We start from the raw sequence: 22,165 nt of genomic DNA, 5'->3' as shown, positions 1-22,165 counted from the left end.
GACTGATTATCCAAATTCCACGTAGAAATTACCCTCAAAGAGATGCATGTGTCCATTCAAGGTTATGTGTACATCGTGAAGATTAAATAGCCAAAGGGTTACCTTGCACAATATTAATTCTCCCATATTAATATATATATATATATATATATATATATATATATATATATATATATATATATATATATACACATACACATATACACACACGCATAGTTATATAAATAAATGATGACTTGGAGCAGATGGTGCTGGGATCTATCATTGATGAAAACGTTGATACTGGTTCTGGGTCGGATGTGATTCCACCAGCCAAACTGTGTGTGACCTGATTAATATTGAGAATGATGGAAGCAAATATGTTCATATTCTGTTACCTGAAGCAGAACCATTTAAATGGGTTGTGTAGTGAAATAATTATTTTTTGGGTGTTTGGAAATATTCGTTGGCCTTCAATGTTTATTAGGTCTATTGTCTATCTTGGTGTTGAATAGGACTACAGCTATAGACTCATATTATAATTTGTATATATATATATATATATATATTGTCAATATAACCACATTAGTACTTTACTCCATGCATGCAGAGTAATACACTGACTGCTGGGAACTGGAAGATTTGTCAAAAGGATATGTGTTGGGGGTTTAAAAAGAAAAGTCTGCTGTGTCAGCCACTCTAATATCTTTGGGCAGGGTTTTACATATTTTATAAACACAATAAATACAGGCACTTCCAATTTCCTCCTGAGTGCTTCTGGGAATATTCCGCTTGCTGTAGATTAAAAGAAGTCCAAGTATGTTGCATGGCCATAAACAATTTAACAATCTAAACGAAACTGGGCAGTAAAGCAGTGGCTGCAAGAGTGAAGTCTTTATTTTGAGCCCCCGCAGTAAAGTCTTGATTCATTACCGAGATATGGTATAGCTGCATACCTCCAGCAGGGATGAGAGTTAGCACCTCCAAATCTGAGGCCATGGTGCTCTGCCGGAAACCGGCGGATTGCTCCCTCCAGGTGGGGGCAAACTGCCTACCCCAAGCGAAGGAGTTCAAGTATCTCGGGGTCTTGTTCACGAGTGAGGGTAAGGTGGAGCGGGAGATCGACAGGCTGATCGGTGCGGCTGCAGCAGTAAAACAGGCGCTGTACCGGTCCGTCTTGGTGAAGAGGGAGCTGAGCCGGAAGGCAAAGCTCTCCATTTACTGGTCGGTCTACGTTCCAACCCTCACCTATGGTCACGAACTCTGGGTCGTGACCGAAAGAACGAGATCTCGGATACAAGCGGCCGAAATGAGCTTCCTCCGTAGGGTGGCCGGGCTCAGCCTTAGAGATAGGGTAAGGAGCTCGGACATCAGGGGGGAGCTTGGAGTCGAGTCGCTGCTCCTTCGTGTCGAAAGGAGTCAGCTGAGGTGGTTCGGGCATCTAGTCAGGATGCCTCCTGGACGCCTCCCATTAGAGGTTTTCCGGGCACGTCCAACTGGTAGGAGGCCCCGGGGAAGACCGAGGACACGCTGGAGGGATTACATCTCCCGGCTGGCCTTGGAACGCCTCGGGATCCCCCAGAATGAGCTGGAAAGTGTTGCGGGTGAGAGGGAGGCCTGGGTCGGCCTGCTGAACCTGCTGCCACCGCGACCCGACCCCGGATAAGCGGGTGATAATGGATGGATGGATGGATGGTATAGCTTGAAAGTATAATATTTATTGCCAGCATATCACACTCTACATTCCTAAGTAGATTAAAGTGTTTCTGGATGGTGATTCACGATTCTACAGTGCTGAGATCAGATGTACAAGTACACCACTGCTATTTAAAGCCTTAAACTGCACTGCAACCTCTTGGACCGCCTCATGTCTGCGGTGTTCTAGTCCCATCAGGTGGTAGCTGGTTGTTAGTGCGACTGATGCGCTTCTTTTTTCTGTATCGCCCTTCTCGCTTTTTGAAAACGTTGAGTCTTTACAAAGAGACTGCTGTGTGGGTTCTTACAGGCGGGTTTCAGTCCTGCTATTGAGCTATGGAAATGTGGCATTCGCAAGATTAAAAAAAAATATATATATGAAACTTTTGGTGGGATTGTATCTGAACATAAAATGTGACACGAGCGTCTGTTATCTCATTATGTACTCCGTATTTCCAACAGGCTGATTTTTTTAAATTAAATATATTCTGTTCATTGTGCCCTTGATGGACTGGCGGCCTGTCCAGGGTGTCCCCTGCCTTCGCCCTATGTCAGCTGGGATAGGCTCCAGCGCCCCCGCGACCCTAATGAGGATAAGCGGTATTGAAAATGGATGGATGGATATTCTGTTCATCATCATAAATAGTTTTGATATTTATCTTTCTTTGCTCTTTGTATATGCACAAATATTAACATATAAGTTAGACATAATGTTCTATAACTGTCCCTGCAATGCCCTGGTGTCTTTCCAGTTGTGTCACATGCCATCTGGCCTAACTCCAAAGCGGACCTATGCACTGGTCTCTGCCCTTGATGATGACTTGCACTTCTCTGGGCCAAACAATAAATACATTCTGGGACTCAGCCAGTGCACTGCTGTGTCCATCTCTGAAATAAGAAGAGAGGTTGTGAGAGCTGGAACAAAGGACAGGTCTTCCTCTTCCCCTTGCTGTGATGTTTACCCCATGTCGTTGTCCTTGAATATGTTCCATGTTCCAGCTCATTTATTTACTCATTCATTAGGTGTTCTTCTGTGTGCAAGTGTAGAGTGGTGGGTATATTTCATTGAGCTTTTGGAGCCGAGATTTAAAAAAAAAAAAAGAGTAAAGTATAGAATAAATATATGATTGCATTTGCAACTCTAACATATAGTCAATATAATAACCTTCATGATATGTAAATATTGGCTGTACATCTTTTACAGTGGCGATATTCCATAAGAGGGAGTTTCTCTGCATTCTGTTTCTTCACTTTACTACCAAAGCAAGTAATGCCTCCATACTACCATCACCATCACTGCCGGAGTACCAGGACTGGCACACAACTCAATGCACTTACACACTTGAAACTGTAGGTGTCAGCAAAGTTTCAACATATGAATCTAGCACACTGGCCATTGTGGAGAGGGCATTATTAAGTTGATTGATATAGGAGCACACACTCTGAAATATCTCAGATAAAATTGATGTTGGGATCAAAAAGTAAGGAAGAATACCTCTGCTTTTGTTTTCCACATTTTCTTATTATTTCTCTTCCTTGTTTTATGTGCTGTTTTTTATTGCGTCGCTCACTTAAAACGGCAATGTATAGCCATGCAGAAATATTGTGACGTTTGTGTAGCATAACATCTAATTAAGCAACTTCACCATAACAATAATCCTTTGTATAAATCTTTTAAAGAACGTCTCTGCAGGGTAGATATAATATAGTGTTACGTAAGGACACCACTGCAGATAAACAGGGAAACACAAAAGGCAATGAGTTTACTCAGCACTTCAGCTGCTGCACCAGTGGACAATGGGAAGGTGGAAGGTTTTTACATACTAGGCAAAGGGAAAGAACGGACATGTATACAAACAAAAGAATAACAAAAGCCGTCTTCTTGGCACGTCTGTTGCATGTCAAGTACTTATACAGTAGCAGTGACCAATTTTCTTTATGAATGGGAAGAACTTTTAAAGAGGAGGGCAGTGTGCTTATATGTGCTTTTCCTGATCATCTCCTGGATATGAAGATTCATGTTAAACATATGAGGGACATTCTCATAATATCCCAAAATATCCAAAGATTCTTTTAAAGACAAAAGCACTTGCTGAACTTAATGAAACTTTTCAACGTATTCATGGGATGACTCCTGCACGTTGGTATGGATTTTAACAATTAGATCGGAGCAATTTATTTATGCTGAAACAGAACAAAAGGCTCAGAATCTCTGTATCCCTTTTGAATCTCGTGCTGTGCATGACCGCTCCTCCATTAGCATCCATTGATCCTTGGAGCTGGGCACGCTAGACCCACTCTGTGAGAATCAAAGTGCTTGGGAGTGAAAAGCTCTTGGCAGATGCCCAGAAATTATCTCAGAGTCACCCCGGTGGAAGCCAAGACGCCACAATACTGCAGACCAGCTTCCTGTCAAGCAGAAGAGTAATGCAAACTTTCCCTGTTTCCATCTGAAATGCTGATGAGGAGACTATAGCGCGCACAGCAAATCTGCATTGCTTATAATATAGGTTCCTTTTTCATTGTCAAAGCCCTTTCCTGGATTCAGCTGATGATGGTGCAGCTTGAATATTTAACCCTGTTACCCAAGTTATTGGATTTATCTTAACGTCTCCCAGCAGCATCCACGTTTCTGTTAGTGGGGAGAAAAAATAGGAAGCGCATCGAAAGGTGTTGATTCACTCTGAAGATCACTGTTGAATCCGGCGCCAGGTTACCTTGTCTCTCTCTCTCTACCCTTGAGCTGTAGCCTCGCCTCCCTCATCCTGCCAGGAAATTCTGCGACCTCTGAGGATTGGATTACCTGGCAGGGCCTGAGAGAGCAGCTCAAGAGCACTTGAGGACGAGACCTGCGCCGCTCCAGATCAATGCTCATCGACTGCGCCGCTTTTTCTACAAGAGTTACATTACAGTAAATGTGTTTGCTTTGCAGTGGTTCTGCAAAATGCAATGGCAAAAGCCTTGTTCCATAGATTAGGAGGTGCAGGTGAGAGGTAGAGGTCTGATCCTCCTCAAATGGCTGCCCGGACCATGACAAAGCAAGTGCCTTTCTTTATTGTAGCTCTAACCTTGGGTCCATGTGATGTGACGGGACATAATGCGATGGGACGAGACAGGGCGAGACGGAATGTGACGGGAAATAATGGCACATGATGGATATGATAGGACAGCACATGTGGCATGTCATGATCTAACAGGAGGTCACATGACACTAAACTGAAGAATCAACGGGCCCCTAACTCGAGCAGAGCCATGACGCATATGCAGTGTGATTTCATTGATAGAAAAGCTAAAACCCCTCACATGGGACAGTTATCCTTTATGTAACATGACTACTGACTTTGGATTGTTATTACCACTATATGTATTCATCAGCCATGTGCTTTCTTTTTTGCCCGTACATGTGAATCCTTTAGGATGCAATTAAGCAAGAGAAAGCTATATTCTAAAAGTTATCCAACAAAAAGAAAATATTAAAGCCCGTTGTGGCCAACTCCTTTTCAAGGGAGGCAGCTAGCAGCACGATAGGCAGGTAGGTAGGCCGGTAGCACCATTAGTGATGTGCGAGTCATGAGATTTATTTACTGACTCGCAAGTCACAGGTCCACGTGACCGATAACTCGATCACCGGCTCGCCTCCTTCGACTATAGTCCTGCTGCTGCTGTGAGAAAAGCAATCACTTTGGAGCTTGTGTAGTAGCGGACTCGCTCTCCCAGCTTGGGCGACAGGAATCAATCACGCACACGCGCGTTCCATACCACCCATCAAGTCCATGAATGTTGATCGGCCCCTTTTTAGTAGTTTACTACTCCTCGATTGCTGATCGACCACTTTAATTACTTTTTATTTATTTCATCTCAGAGCTGGTCTAAGTTGTTTAATGCTGCGTTGTGTGTGCCTTGTTTGTCACTGCTGAACTCTGCTAACGTCAGTCCGTGGGTGACTGACTTGGTGACTCAAGTGACTTGAAAACCCGACTCTCTTTAGTGACTCATACAAAATCGAGGAAGTATAAAAGAACCAATCCTCCCATCTCTAGTAGCCAAATGAAGTGTTTGGCCGATGGCTTATGACAGTCCTGAGACAGCCACAGATATAAGCTAATTAAGCAGATATATGTTTCTAAATATACACTACCCATCCTAGCAACACAATTTAAATGGGGCTAAAGCTCATTCTTGTCCTTAGAACAGTATATTCTACTTTCAATTGAATCTAATGACCTTCAATCAGTAGATAAAGACTCATTCTTCTTTCTACCATCAGCCAAATGTGCAAGGCAAAAAGTGATGGACTCGGGGGTTTCCTGCATTAAGTCCTCCTCTCTTCTGAAGGAATATCTCTAACCGATCTATCATTAAATCCAGTTACATCTCCTGAACTATTCCTCACTCTTTGAGATGGAATCTAAGCCTTGTGTCTCCTCACTTTTCAATTACCCCCAAAAGCCCAGCACTGACTTTCACTACACTGTTTAACGCGTTTTTGGGACAGCACTCAATACAGGCACTTTCATTGTGTGTCATTAATGTTATTTAAGTCATTAAAGTCTCTGAGAAAAACTAATTAAACACATTTAATGATCTGCATGAGTCTGTCTGGGGGTCATTAGGTTCTCCTGACAGCGGAGGGAAGCAGAGGTAATATTGTTGTGTGTCTGCTGCAGTAAAAAAAATGTTCATCTTGCGTTTCATGAATATAGATTTCATAAACTGAGGGTGAGGTAGGAGTCATAAAACAGATTAATAACTGAACATTTGTTACAAACTGGAGGTATGCACTCTTTTCTTCTGTTTTCAGGGCACTTTTGAGCACTTGAAAAAACTCCCTTCACCCCCCCCCCCCCCCCCCCCCCCCACACACACACACACACACACACACACACACACACACACACACACACACTGCGGAGAGACAGAGGTAAACGGGGAGAGAGACACAGAGAGGCCAGGGTGTTCAGAACGGGAGAAGGAGGGGGCTGAGTTTTTGGGAAACGGGGAACTGAGCTGCACTGCAGTAACTGGGCGTTGGCTGAGCCCAGGAAAGGAGGCAGAGGAGGGAGGGGAAACAGAATAAGAGGTCCAGGGGAAGTCTACGGGGTGTGTTGTAAGGAGAATTAGACACAAATGAACACACGTCCTTTTATTGACAAAATGTACTCCAACAAGTTGACATGATGATTTGGGTACATTTTGGGTTCGGGCACTGGTCTAAATTTAGAGTTAAGGCTACATGTGGGGTTATTAGTTCAATGGAAAGTAATTAACTATATTGAAACTGTAGATTTACATTGAGATTTGAGAGAATTACTACTCTGCGAATTCAGATTTTCAATGCAAAACATAGGATCAGCTAATAAAACATGATACATATCGATAAAACCATGCAGAAGTATACAAATAAAAGTAATAATAATATAACACTGTGAAAGCTAGGGGCAATTTAGCACGAGTACTTTTACATTATGTTAATTTAGCTGATAATATTTACGTAGTGTTATTTGAATAAAAGTATAGAAAGATATGTCTGTTTTTTACTTGTAAGTATTGGTATATAGATTTTTTACAAACAAAAATTATGTAGTGTTTCCTCCCCCTTCTTTAACTCACACATTTTATTTCAAATTCTACTCAAGATCTCCAAGTTTCCAAAGACACTCATTGTGTCTGGCTGAGGGGAAAAAGCAATACCATTTTACGGAAAAAGATTGATTGTATTTATTTAGATATTTTCACATACTGTCATATTCATTTGTGCGATACTTAGTTTGGGTTCTCCATACCATTAGTAAGTGCTTGAGCTCGTGCACTGCTGTGTCACTGTTTCACATGTTCACCTGTTGCAGCACCTCACCCGTATGTGCTGTATTTGTGTGTTCAATAAATAACATCACTGGACTTCAGATGTTCATTTCCTCCGATGCCCCTTCTGACGTCCCCCAGTAACGGTCATCACCAGTGCTTCCCGAAGGTCCTTTCCTATTACACACTGAGCTTAAGAGTGTATTTGCTCGATGGGATGAGGACACGTTCCGAGCGCACACACGGCAGTTCATTTCAGTTTGTGTCACGTTGTAATGATGTCTAGAGCGATAACGTGCAGGCAGCTCCCTCATCATCCAAGCCGCCATAAGCGATATAATGTTTATTGCCGAAAGCTCTTTTCTTTGTTAACCCCCTCATACAGCTGCCCTCCAGTCTCTCAATCTTTAAAAAAAAAAAAAAAAACCTTTCTTTTCTTCCGCCCTCTCTTTCACTCTCTACGCCAAGAAAATGTGCTGTGTCGGCAGGGAGGATATTTGGTGCAGGAGACGGCGAGTAATGGATAACGGTGCTGGCTTTGCTGCCAGGAGAGCTGTGTTTGCTTTTCAAAGAAACGAGAAAGAGACAGAAACACTGATAGTTGAGAGTGAGAGGGATACAGAGGTGGCAAACAGAGAAACAAAGGAAGACATAAGACTGTTTTCCTTTTTTGTAGTCTTATTTACTACAATTCAGTTGTTGCTTACGCAAAGTCCGTAGGTTATTTGAGGGGGGATGAGAGGGGAATTAACACTGCTTAATTACACTCAATGGTGTTATTCACTGACTTGGAAACCAACTCAGGCATTACTACAAGATATAATGATTATTTGAGCAGTTTATTGAAATATATGAAAAATAAGTAAACCTTTGCAAATATACAGTAAGTATATGCTTCCATTATATTACTTTCTCATTGTGTATGAAGATGATGATGATTGACTTTGTAATGTTTCGTGGACCATGTCCTTGCAATGAGAAGTGACAATAACTCAAATATAGAAACAATTGGTCAGTGCATTCAATTAAACCTCGATAGCAACATGAAAATGATTATAGTGACAAAATGTGTTTTTATAATACCATCAGTGTCACACATGCCAGACATTGGAAATCTGATATAAGGCACACAACGCTCCAGTGAAACAAGGTACAGCCAATTGTTTCATTGTTTTCTATCTTGTCTGTTATTTCAGAAATAGCTTAAAGCTCGTAAAGCTCTATTTACAGACAAACTTCAGCTGCAAGGAAACTGCGATGCTGAAACAAAAAGATGAAATTCATATGTTTCACGTGTGAGCTGTTGCTGATGCAGTTTATTCAGGGTTCAGGGTTTCCAGCGCTCGCGCCCGGCTGCATCAGACCTGCTTCACCACTGAATGGGCTTCTCAAATATTGATGAGGTGTCTCGGGCTGAAAACACAAGACCCACGGAGGTATATAGTAATATAGACTAGCACAGCGTGTGCACTGGACTGTAGAGGCACACACACGTAGTGCACAACCAGATTTGAGCATGTGCACACTTCCTGACACACAATGCACTCACTGACACAAACATACACGTTGTATTGACGAGCAAATATAATTAGTCATGACTGGAAGTATTGTATAAATATCATATTTCTACATTTTCACATCTAGTTTCTTACTGTGTTTTTATTTGAGTTCAAACTTCTCTTTGACTTTGAAGAACTCATTCAGAGAAAACAACAGCATGTTGTGGGGGACAAAAATAACAACGCTGCAGTGAAGAAGGAAGAGTTTTGACACTCGTCCTGCAACAGGGGAACATTTGCCACACCCAAAATGCAAAACACCACCCTCATCCCCTACTCCCTCTTCAGAAAAAAAAATGAGATATGCTGATGAAGCTGGCAGCACTCTGGTGGCTGAAGAAGAAGCATGTTGGTGCTTCTGAGGCATCAGAGTGAGTCAGGCAACCCGAGGGGAGAAGCTTGTGATATTTCATCTCTGTCAGTCTTTTGGTGCTTTAACATCACTTTTCCTCACAGAGTATATTCTCAAAAACGTGTGCTGTGTCTTTGGTAGGTTTGTCCAACTCTTGTGCCTCTGATACTGTTTTCTCAAAGGGTTTATCGAGCCGATGCTGAGCTCTTTTTGTGATCGTCAGAACTTCTTGGAATGCTGTTTTTGAATGAATAAGTATACGTGTAATAAGCAAACCTTCTGAATTATTTGCAAACAATTGTCTGTCTGGAGTGCTTTCAGATTGAACTTTTTTTATTTTCTCTACACGGCAGACATGACTGCAATCGGCCAAATAATGAAAACAAAAAAAAAGAGTCAAGAAATGTATAGGGATCAAGTAAATATCCGAATGGATCAGAAGTAGAGTGAACAACTTCAAATATTTGATTTATTACAGCATCAGATATTTGATTTATTTGGTCAGTAAAGAAGTTTCTTAAAGCTATATTTGCTTGTAAGTTTTATTGAAAGTTAGAATTTTTTCATTTGAAAAATCAGCAAAATTAGATTAAAAAATGTTTTTACCTTCTTGCTTTATGCCCCCCCCCCCCCTCCCCCCCACCCCCCCCTCCCCCCATCCCCTTCTTGTGTGCAGCAGTTTCTTTGCAGCCGGTTCCACTTTCATGAAATATGCAGAGTAACGCTCAGTCTTTTGCCATTCACCAGACGGGGGTTGCGTGACTGAGCCTCGTGACCCAAACCAAAAGAGACGCCTTACTCAACCGTGACACGACTACTCTAACCCGGTTCAGCCTGACTGCCTCGCAGCACAGTGCGTTGAATGAAAAGGGAAGTTAGTGGATTAGAGAGAGAGAGACAACAAACTCTCATGCTTTGAATTTCTTCGAGTGACATCAATAGGAACCTGTGTGGATGCAGACACTTCTGGATGGGTTACCTCTGAAGGACTCATCCCTGCTGTTACATGCCGAATGATGCCCATAACTTACTGTACATGAACTTGTGTTGAGAGCTTTATTATATACCCTACTAAGAGCTGCAATTGATTTAATATATTGATATTAAATATATTTGTAAATTGAAGTACAAACTCTAAAAGTCTTACTTCGGAAAAACAATTGTGACAACAAGGGGAGATTAGTGGAAACAAACAATAAACTCTTATTATTATACAGGGTGCAGTGCCTATACTCATATTTAGACTGTGTTGTCTCTGAAGGGAAATCTTTCTAACAACAAAAGCACAGAGCAGAATGAATTATCATACAAAATGTAGTTTATATAAGCCATTTAAATGTGCAAATAACAATGGAAAAGGAGTGCTTGTGAGTTGGGCAAAGGCAAGGGGCGACTGTAGGAGTTCTCTAAAAATTCTTAATAGAAAATGTGAAGCACTAACTTCAAGGATTTTAATGTTAGAGCAGAGCTGAGGCACAAAGCTGATGTAAGGTTCCAACGACCATGACTCATCTCCATTAGGGAGGCACCCTCGCTCCATCCCTTTCTTATATCCATCCACCATCCCTCCTTTCCTTTAATGGGTCTCATGATAGCTTTTCTTACATTGAGAGTAGCTATAGTTAGTTCTGCATTAACACGCAAACAAATATTCATCTATAATGTAGTGTTGCATATAGTTTCAAGAGCAGACCTCAGGAAGTTGCTCAGTAGGGCTGCGGGTATGAAGAATAATAATAAGAAAAATGTGTATGCCATATAAAAACTTTAAAAAAGAAGATTGTATTTGATGAGCATTCCTTTGAAGCAGCATAGTTTATTTCCTTTCCAAACCCAGTGTATTTAATACAAAATATGTAATTTTATGTAAAGTGTAAGTTTGTAATTGTTTGAGCCACCATTAGTGGTACAATAAGAGTTTTTACAAATGGGTTGAGATTGTATTAATTTATATGCAAACGTCAAAGGATGATAAAGTAAAGCAGGAAAAAGTGATAACTGAAAGAATTTAAGAAATGGAGACAAAGAGGCACTTTTCTACTTCAACCTTCAACTCCGTCCATTAGCACAGTCACCAAGCGGTCAGTCACTGGCACACCAAAAAAACCACCCACACAGATCTTTGTGCGTGCATATCGGGACGCTTAGTGTCTTAACACATTACCTTTACTCAACCATAACCATTAACTCCAGCACTAAAGCCAGACCTTGATTACGATGGTGATTTGAAGAGGGTGAGAAGTGTCCTAAATGTAACCAGAAAAATGTCCCAAAAAATATTTAAAGGCGGAGAAAGGTATGATGTTATAGTACTCGTGGTATTGTCCAGGCCGGGGTGTCCGTACACAAAATCACATTGTCTCGTATGCAACAGCAGAGCTGACACACAAGTAAGCACACACACACGCACACACACACACACACACACACACACACACACACACACACACACACACACACACACACACACACACACACACACACACACACACACACACACACACATCTTTCTTGAGGCAGTAGCACTGACTCGAGGGATTACATACGGTCTCTGAATACAAAGTAGTACTTAGCAGAATTGGCTACAGGCTACCTTCAATGATGGCATGTTAGTGAACCTATTACTGTAAATAAATGTACCCTCATTCTCCTCCAGCCGTTCTCTAAATCACAATTTAATGACAACTTTAATCCCACATTCTAATTGAAATTATCTTGCTGGTCGAGGTGTAGAAAGGATCAATATATCTGGTACAAAACAATCTCTAAACTTCTGTTAATTGTTTGATTTTGATTTTTCCTATATTCTTGCTATTTCCTATATGCTCTCTCAAAAAATTACAAGGACCTTAATACACAAAGTACACACTCAATGTAAGACAACTAAACTATAAAAAAAATAGTATGGATCAAGTTATTTAGCTCTTAGCTCTTTGTGCAAGAAATAGTGGATTCCCCCGGGTTGATATAATGCTTTTGAGCGAGCATTTAAGCGTTCTTTGTGCTCATTTAGTTTTTGTTGTTCTGTAAACTTACAGGTTCACTCTTACCACTCTCATCAGCATTGTTTTCAGACACACAAAAAAAGCTCTAACAGCTCTCCATCTGCCCAGCATCAACAACAGACAGACAGAGTTAGCAAATAGCTGGTGAACATAGTGGAGCATTTATCAGCTTAACAATCAGATAAGGTTTGGTTGGTGGAGACCAAAATAGAGCTTGAAGGAGTGAGTGCTGGACTTAAGAGTCATCAGGTGGTCACACACATGACCCCAAAATGATGCTAATGTTGCTCTGTGTGTAGGTAAGCCTATATTAACTTCATGATGTCAGCAAGTTGCCAAAATAAATTCCAATGCTTTTGAGACAACAGTAACAATTCACCTAAATATATTGTATAAGCTTTTACTTTATAACCACAGTTCCAACCACCTTTAATCTAGACAGCATGGCTTTTAAACAAAGTGCCTCATCAAATAGTTTGAGTTGCGTATCAGGAGACAGCCTTACTCGGTGGCCCAATGGTTACAGAAAATACCAAATAAACACAACATCTAGGGTTTGATTCCAGCCGTGGGACCTTTGTTCATGTCATAGCCCAACCCCTCTCCCCTCCTGCTTTCCAGGCTGCCTTTACTCTGTCGTCTGTCCAATAAAGGTGGAAATGCCCCCTCCCCCCAAAAGACGAGTCATTCAGGAAGTTGCGACACATTTTGTCGATCAGCTATGAGGACTTGTGGAGGGCAACAGTTTGACAGCATGCACAGAGACCATCCCCTTCACTGCAACAATGTCCTATTCATGCTGCAGCAACAGTCACGTAATGAGTTCCGAATGGATACTTAGCAAACCCACAACACACACACACACACACACACACACACACACACACACACACACACACAAAGCAACACCCACCTTCCTTCACCTCAAAGCCTCTGTTCTCAATCCCTTTCTCCTTCCCTCTCTCACTCCATCTTTGTCTGTCCTTTCCTTGCTCTCCCCTCCCCTTGCCTCTCTCCTCTCTCCCTCCATCATTCAGCTGTATCATGGTTCTGCAGCTCAACCTCTGCAGCATGACTCCACTTTCCTCTCTGCGCCTCAGACTCTCTAGCAGCTCGCTGACAGGTCCCAGAGAAATACTGGACTGGCCTAAAATAACTTTAGATGTATATGCCTTTGTGTGTTTTACCTCACACAAAGAACACGCCACACTTTTACATTAAGTGGTATTTCTAGTAGCGTAGACAGTTTAATTGTTCCTTGCTGCATCCATTAGAGCGTTGAGATTCTCTTGTACATAAATCAGACAGAAATAGTATTCACAGTGTACTGCTCTTGAGACCAGTTAATGTCCCACAGGACCATACAAACAACATTTTTACGCAGTCTCCCTAACATTGTTACCTCCCTCTATTTTTATGTTTCATATTGGAGCAGCCTGTCACGACTCAAAGGAAAAGGGAAAAAAAGGAAAAAGAAGAACAGTATTTTACTGATATGGAGCATGCAGGCACGAAAGAGTTTATGAAAGCCAAAAAGGGAAAGTAAAAAAAAATATAAAGACACCAAGGCAATCATTTCACTGACTACCAATGACCATTACCCTGAGATTTTCATTCAACATCTTAAATGAAAATTAAATGCCTACGCTTCACTGATAGTTTTGAACAATGTCCAGAAACACCTTTACCCTCAAATGTAGTATAAGTAATAAATCAAGCCCATTCTTTTATTCCTCAAGCCAGATTTCTTCAAGGACACTCATCTTGGGGTCCAGATGTTCTTTTCTGTCTGGGCCCCACTCTTAATTGCAAAGGTAGAAGCCACACCCTACTGAAATATATGCATGACATTGTGTCCTATGAGAAGTTATGTCATCCAAAGTGATGGACGGACCAGTTGCCGTCCGTTCAGCAGTGCTGCTAGCATCTAGTCTGAGTTCATAGCACCACATCGAGTCTCAAACAATCTCCTTTTTATAGGAGATGCTGATGAAGCTCATTTACCTGTAATGCTATTAATTATAGCATCACCTAAAACACTACAGGTGAAAGATTGACACAACACTTAAATGACCACCTCCATAGTTTTGCATGTATAACGTAAGAACAAACACAGGTATTGTAGAAAAACTGCTGACTCATATCAGTCGGATTCAGGTGAGTCATCCAAGTCAACTGAAGAGTTACTTCCTATCTCACAATGATATTGACCCAATAATATGATGTTTACCCTCAAAAGGGTTCATTTAACTTGGTACTGACAGTATTCTACAAAACAATTAGTTCACTAAATTAAGACAACGATGACAATTGTCATTTAAGATTCTCTAATTCTTTTTTCTGGTTTCTTTGAACTTTGTCTGGCGCATCAGACAATAAGCAATAAGGTAATTTCCTGAAGAACGGGTACTGAATAGACAATTCACAGCACTAAAATGTCTATAAAAATGATGGAGGAGGACGGAGACATAAAAAAGAGCCAGTTAATCTGATTCTGTGTAGGTGGAGACAGCAGAGGAGGGAGGAGGGTTGCAGAGAAGGAGGATAATGAGACACGATGGAGATTAAAAACATGATGTCAGACGACTGAAGATGGTCCAGGATATTGGAGATAGAGAGATAAAAAAATATGAAAATTAATCTGGAATATGCTTTTTTGTTTTGTTTTGTTACATTGGTAACTAAAAAGCACAACATGATTATGAAATGAGCTTTTCTGAAGTGCCTAAAGAGCAAGATTTTAGAGAAGATGCATGTGCTTTGGAAGCACTGAGGATATGATTGGATAAATGAGACTCGGATTAAACTCCTCGAGTTCTGTTTGCAAACAGATATTTTGATATAGTTTTGTCGTTGTTAAACACAGCTCTCATTTACTTCAATTTATCAAGACTTCTTTCTGCTGTGGAGGCATGTCAGAAAATACATAATTATTTAAGAACTCAAGGTAACAGGGTCATTTGTATACAAATGGCCATTTTGTGGGAGAAGTATTCTTTCAAGGACGACGACCCACCTGATGACTGGATTGTATCTCTCTTTGTATGAAAAAGTCAGGTCATGTAAAAAATATAACCCTCTAACATGATGAACACAGTGTGATTTTGTGAAAAGAGAGTACAAATGAACAGACAGTGATGACATAACTAAATAGTCTCACAGTGCTCACCCTCAGAGGGATAACACACTTTGATCGTTCACTTCCTCCCCCAAACCAGTAAAGCTGCTGACTTAAGGTTCAAATATGTTAAGGCTCATCGTGAGGCAAGACCTTGACAGTATGTGTGTGTGTGAGCGAGAGAGAGTAAAACACACTGATTTGATGAGTACTATGTGTGTCCGTGACAGCGTTTGCATGTTCAACCCACTACAAGACCTTTGCTTTTGTTCTGCGTGATCCTGAAGAACTGCACCCACGACAGCTTCCTGCAGCACAATGCCGGATCCTCCCGTCAGACATCAGGTGTGTTTATTTGCAAAGCACAACATGTGTAAACCAATTTGTCTGGATGACATTGGCGCGCTGTCGTATTGACGTCTTAGCCACACGATACATGCTGACATGTTTGAGGGAAGAGGACGCCACAAACGTGCTGGAGGTGGCAGAAAGTGCTTTGCAAACACAGTACACGGTTAACATATGCTCTGAATACAGCGAAGCACCGTTGCTATATTTAAACACTTAAACTGGCATTGTTGTTACATGGAATTTGACTTCTGCTGCAAAGTGCCCAGGGAGCAACTTGGTGTTCAGTGTCTTGCTCAAGAACACTTATACATGCTGTCCGCTTGTCGGAGCCAAGGATCGAACCGTCAACCTTGCTGCTTAAGGGACGACACGCTCCACCCACACGCGTTTGATTGGACAGCTTGAAAGTGTGGTAGGAGCTCGAGATGTCTGTGCTGTGGCTCGCTCTAAACGCACCTCCCTTATGAAGAAATGTTGCAGATTAACGACGGATGGATGACATGATATTATTGGTTGAAACTGGTTGGTGCTGGCTTACGTAAGCACATTTCATATGTTGTTTGACTTGGAGCAAACATATGCCCGGGAATGTGATCTTACAGGGTAAAAAACACATTTTGAATTTCATCTCGACTGTCAATACAGACAATGAGACCCTCATGCAGTGAAATAACACTGGCAAAAACATATGCAAGCAACATGAACATGTATTAAAGAAAAAAGCTAGAAATCATGTTGCTACGTACTTAGAGTGTTTTGGAACTTACAAGATTAAACTCAAGGCCATGATAACTGTCCTGCCAGCTGCTGTGGGATCATGGAGAACAGGAACATAGCAGAGAGCTTTCAGGGTATCCAAATAATTTATCTCCAGCACCAAATGCTGCATTAAGAGCAATAAATATAATTTAGTGGTATATAAAGTGTGTGCGTTTGTGTGTGTGCTATAAATTGGTTTTGCATTCACTCAGGGAGCCGACCGAATTACAACATGGTCCCCGCTTGTTTTTGTCATCTATTGTGCTGCCTAACATCATTAAAAAGTGGGATTAAAAATAATGTTGATATTTTATTGAGCGTTTGATGTCTCTCCAGATTTGGAAACATATTTTTCCCTAACAGAGGAGCAAATTATTACTATGTAGGTCTTGTTTCCCCAGGTATTCCTATTACTCAGTTGTGACTCCTAACCTGCCGGGCTCCACAGAGGTCTAATCCGACAGCTTCTTTATGTGTGTGTGTGTGTGTGTGTGTGCGTGTGTGTGTGAGAGGTGACTATTTATCTTTTTGCCAGCCATACTCCCTGTGCGAGGAGAATGTGGAACAGTATTATTTCTGTGGCTACTTAGCCGTCCACAGAGAAATCACCTCTCCCAGAGAAGACGGTGCATCTGATCTACACTTACCGAGGGAAAGCTACTGATGCATTGCAGATAAACTGCAGATCCTATGTAACCCCTCCCTTTTTCTCTCTCGCCCCCCTCCCCACACCTCCATTCGTGTTGCTCTTTCTTGGCCGGCCACTACTCATGACATCATCACAGCTTTTCATCCCACCTGCTAACATCACCCCATAGAGCTGTCACACACTGCTTACTGTACATCACCATCTGATCCTCGTCTCCTCTCAACCATCCTTCCCAGGATCCAACACAGTGTTGACCTTTGCATTACATTCTTCTGACAAAGTGCTAATAAACCATTCATTTATGTGAATATAATGCTCATCATAAGCAATCTGTTTACATTTTTACAGATTCTATTTGAACACTTAAAGGCAGAGTCAGTGGGGGAGGAAGTGCTCAGATCCCTTAGTTCAGTAAGAGTATCAATATCACAAAATGTACTTACATCAAAGGTAGAAGCACTATAATACAGAACTACCCCATTGAAAAATAATTACTTAATTGGATTTGACTGTTGTCAAGGTGGGGTGATCATGTTTTAAAAGTAAAAGTACTTATCTTCAAAGTAAGTATCCAAACGAGCTGTCAATTAAGTATAGTGGAATGAAAAGTACACATTTTCTTTCTGAAATATAATGGAGTAACATTTTCACATTGAAAAATACAAGTACCTCAAAATGTTACATAATTATAGTACTTTAGTACATGTCAATATATGTAGTTGCACCCCATTACTGAGAAAGATTATATTTATACTTTATACAAAGATGTGATGATAATAATTCCCAGCTGAAAATATACTGTGACAAAAGCTCTATTTACTGCTCTTTAAAAAAGGTTTTCTAAAACTAGTGACAGCTGTTTTTCGTAATTACTTACATATCGAGGGTTTCTGTATTTTCATTGGATATAGAATAACACCAAACTCAACTCCATCCTGTTTTCACTGGGTGAAAGAGAGCATACCCTTATACGTTTATAATTGCCACACAAATATTAGTATCTTTGGAAATATAACTATAGGATTATAAGTATTCTATTATAATAATGTTGAACAGCATACCTTTGTAATGTAACAAGGTCAGTTAAACTGCAAACAGAATCAATCTGAATCCAGATATACATACTCAAGGGCAATCGTTATACAAACACAATACAATCTTCTGCAGGTTGAGTGTCACGGGTTTCACTAAATACAATATATTCCTCTAAACACGAAAGACAACCCCCACATTGATTTTCTTCACCAGCATGTGCATCAGCAGAGCTGTGAAGACCACTGGGGCGAAAAATGTTAATCAATATACGACGGCCTTCAGGTGGGAGCTGAACATGCAATAATCTAAATTCTCCCGAGGTGTGCACATAGGCTCAAACACATGCACAATTATGCAACAGGGAGACAAAATATGTGATGTAGTAAAACCTTCCAAACACGTTAATAGCAAGGTATACAAAGTTATGTTGAATGTAATGTTGGCTTTATGTTATTCTTCCACATCACTATATGAGAAACTAGTACCAGATAATACCTCAGGTGTATTGGTGCATCAGGACATTTTAACATTGTGTATGTACTGTATCCTGTGAAGGACATCACCATGACAACTGCTTGTGATTAACTGAAGGTATGCGATGTCAGGTGTAGCAGATGGATGCTAATGTTGTAGACGGCGGAGAAGCGCTAATGTTATTTCGGACAACCGTTATGGTGACTGGGAGCAGGACAGAGACGTATGGAGGGACAGAGATGAGGAGGGAAGGAGACACAGAGAGGGAGGAAGGAGACACAGAGAGAGGGAGGAAGGAGACAGAGAGAGGGAGGAAGGAGACAGAGAGAGGGAGGAAGGAGACAGAAAGAGGGAAGGAGACAAAGAGAGGGAGGACGGAGACAGAGAGAGGGAGGGAGGAGACAGAGAGAGGGAGGGGGGAGACATAGAGAGGGAGGGAGGAGACACAGAGAGGGAGTAAGTAGACAGAGAGAGGGAATGAGACAGAGAGAGGGAGGAAGGAGACAGCGAGAGGGAGGGAGGAGACACAGAGAGGGGAGGAGACAGAGAGACGGAGGGAGGAGACACAGAGAGGGAGGAAGGAGACAGAGAGAGGGAATGAGACAGAGAGAGTGAGGAAGGAGACAGAGAGAGGGTGGGAGGAGACACAGAGAGGGAGGAAGTAGACAGAGAGAGGGAATGAGACAGAGAGAGGAAAGGAGACAGAGAGGGGGAGGAAGGAGAAAGAGAGAGGGAGGAAGTACAAGGAGAGCTGGGAACAGATGGAAAGAATAGTGATAGCAAAAAAAAGACATGGACTGAGTGGAAAGAAATAAATCAAATTTAAAATGAGTCAACAACCCTGAGTGAAAATTCAGGAAAAAAGGGATGCAAAAAAAGAAGAGAAGAGCAGCAGTGATAAAGAGGAGGGCACCCCAACAGATAGCTACAGCAACAGAGATGAAGAGGGCAAAGTAGACACAGTTCCAACTGGTGTCCTGAGCAGCTCATGGATTTATGGCTACGTGTGAGTCAAATCATTCACTCTGACCACCTGCATTCGCCTCAACACTGTGCTCTAAATCTTACTGAAGCACACACACACACACACACACACACACACACACACACTCACACACACAGAGAAGGGCCTTAAGCTGGTTAATATAAAATGTAGAGCCTGCAAACATGAGGAAATGTATAATAATACATGCTGCATTTCTATTCACACCCCAATCACCACACATTCACATAGTGGAGCATTATGAGTGTAGACATAAACAAGCCTGCATCCCACATGTTGACAATGCCCCGGTACAAAGTAAAGTCCATTGAGAAATGGTTTTCTCCATCCAACTCTTTTAAGATGAACTGGAACAAAACGGATGTATTCAGATCCTTCAGTCAGACCAACACTACTAATAGTACTCTATTGCAAATTAAAAAGCTCTACGTTCAAGACTTTACTTGAGCAAGTGCAATAATAGAATGTGCTTACACTTAGTAACATCACCGGGTAAGAAGAAACAGCAATGAGTTAGTTTGCTGACTTTATTTAGCCTTTCATTGTGTGTTATCCTTTTCTAATATTATCACTTGTGCTCACAGGTGCTGCTGCTTAAAAACAGTGACAAAGTCTCGCTTTTTGTGGGTACTTATGACCTTAGTATTTCTGAATACATACTGTTGATCATCAAAGCACGTTTTTGGACTATGTGACCCATCTGTCATATGCTTTATTATACTGCTATTAACAAACATTGCAACGCAGCCACTTATATGTGACACTCAGCGGCACAAAAGGTCACGTTGTTCTTGTATTCTCAGCATCGGCATATACTGTATATAACAACATATACACCATGTCACAGAAAGACGCTCCTGCCTTGAACACATATCAAGGGGGATGCGCTCTCGGCGGACTGGTCTCTGAAGGTTAGAAGCTGGGACAGACTGGGGCTTACTGGGATGGGCTCGTCTCCTTTTGCTGGAGTTTGTTTTCTGCTGCAGTGCCATTTGAAAACACTCCAACCCTTCTGCAGTGCGCTGGAGCCCAGAACTGATGTTGAATGACTCCGCTGTTTTTTGCCCATGCACACACATCCGTCGCGCCACTGTGGACATCACATTACCACCGTCGACCCTCGTAGGACATCCAAAAGCACCTCAAATTACTGAGCGAAAGGCCCGACAATTACATATATGCGTTTAAAAATCATGCAACCAGGAGGAGGACCTGCACAGAGAAACTCATGGAGCAGTGGTCAAGGACATTGTAACGTCAGTGTGTCAGGAGATCGTGGGTGGGGCTGCTGGAGAAAAGCATTTACAATACATATCAGGAAGAGAAAGTCATTGTGACCGTCTCTCCCTCCCTCCCTCCCTCCCTCTGTCTCTCTCTCTCTTTCTCTCTCTCTCTCTCTCTCTCTCTCCCTGCCTTTCCGTCTCAGGAGCAATCTAAAATGGGCCATGCTTGATGCATTAGCTCTGGTTGACTAAAGCTCGGAAAGGAAAGCAAAAGAGTGAGACAAGAAAATGTAGCCAGGTGATTGATGGCCAATGTCTAATTCCCTGTTGAAAAGCAGAATAAGTTCTCTACTCACATGCTATATCTACAACAAGCAACTGTTTAAAGGTATACCTTATTTATTTTTTGTCAGGTATTTAATTTAAGAAGTGGAAGAATTGCCACTTAACTACTAATCTGTATGTCAATCACCATTTGCAGGACTTATAGCGCCTGTGGAGAAAGGATCATTTAGACAGGATTAAAGTCATGAAGTCACGGCTCCTCAAATAGCACTAATGCAGCTGTTTTTGCTGCATCCCCTCCAACAATTGGTAATCGTTTCCGCTTTGACCGGAGTGACCCGAGATTAGAGGGAAGCGTCAAGATTGATGGGAGATCAATAGCCTGTCGGTGAGGCCGATCCACCCGTCGGGCATCCCCACTGACGCTGTGCAGTTCAGAGGGGAAATGTCTCAGCAAATGGATGGAAAAGGCAATTCCCATGTAGCTTTGCACTTCTGATAGTGAGGACCCCAGAGATAGCTGGAGGAAAAGTGTGTGTGTATGTGTCCCTGTAAGATGTACAAATGTACAAACACTATACAGTAAAGCTATGCGGAATGTAAAATAACTATGTGTTTCCCCATACAAGATAATAGAAAATGTCCAAGTATAATGCTTTGCAGGTCAAAGAAAATCCAGATGTAGGCTGCATAAAGGATTCTACCTAAAGTGTGATGAACATTGGCTCTTTTTTTGTTTCACTGAGGTTCAAAATAAATGAATGACTAAATCCAATTTACTTTCATGATTTAATGAATGGATCTGAGTTATATTAAACAGAAATACATTCAACATTAAGTTTTAATGTTCTAATGTCAGCGTTACTAATTTGTCAC

The sequence above is a fragment of the Cyclopterus lumpus genome, chromosome 12 (assembly GCF_009769545.1).
Source record: "Cyclopterus lumpus isolate fCycLum1 chromosome 12, fCycLum1.pri, whole genome shotgun sequence".
NCBI classification, from domain to species: Eukaryota; Metazoa; Chordata; class Actinopteri; order Perciformes; family Cyclopteridae; genus Cyclopterus; species Cyclopterus lumpus.
The sequence above is the reverse complement of the archived record's forward strand: the minus strand, read 5'-3'. Positions refer to the sequence as shown.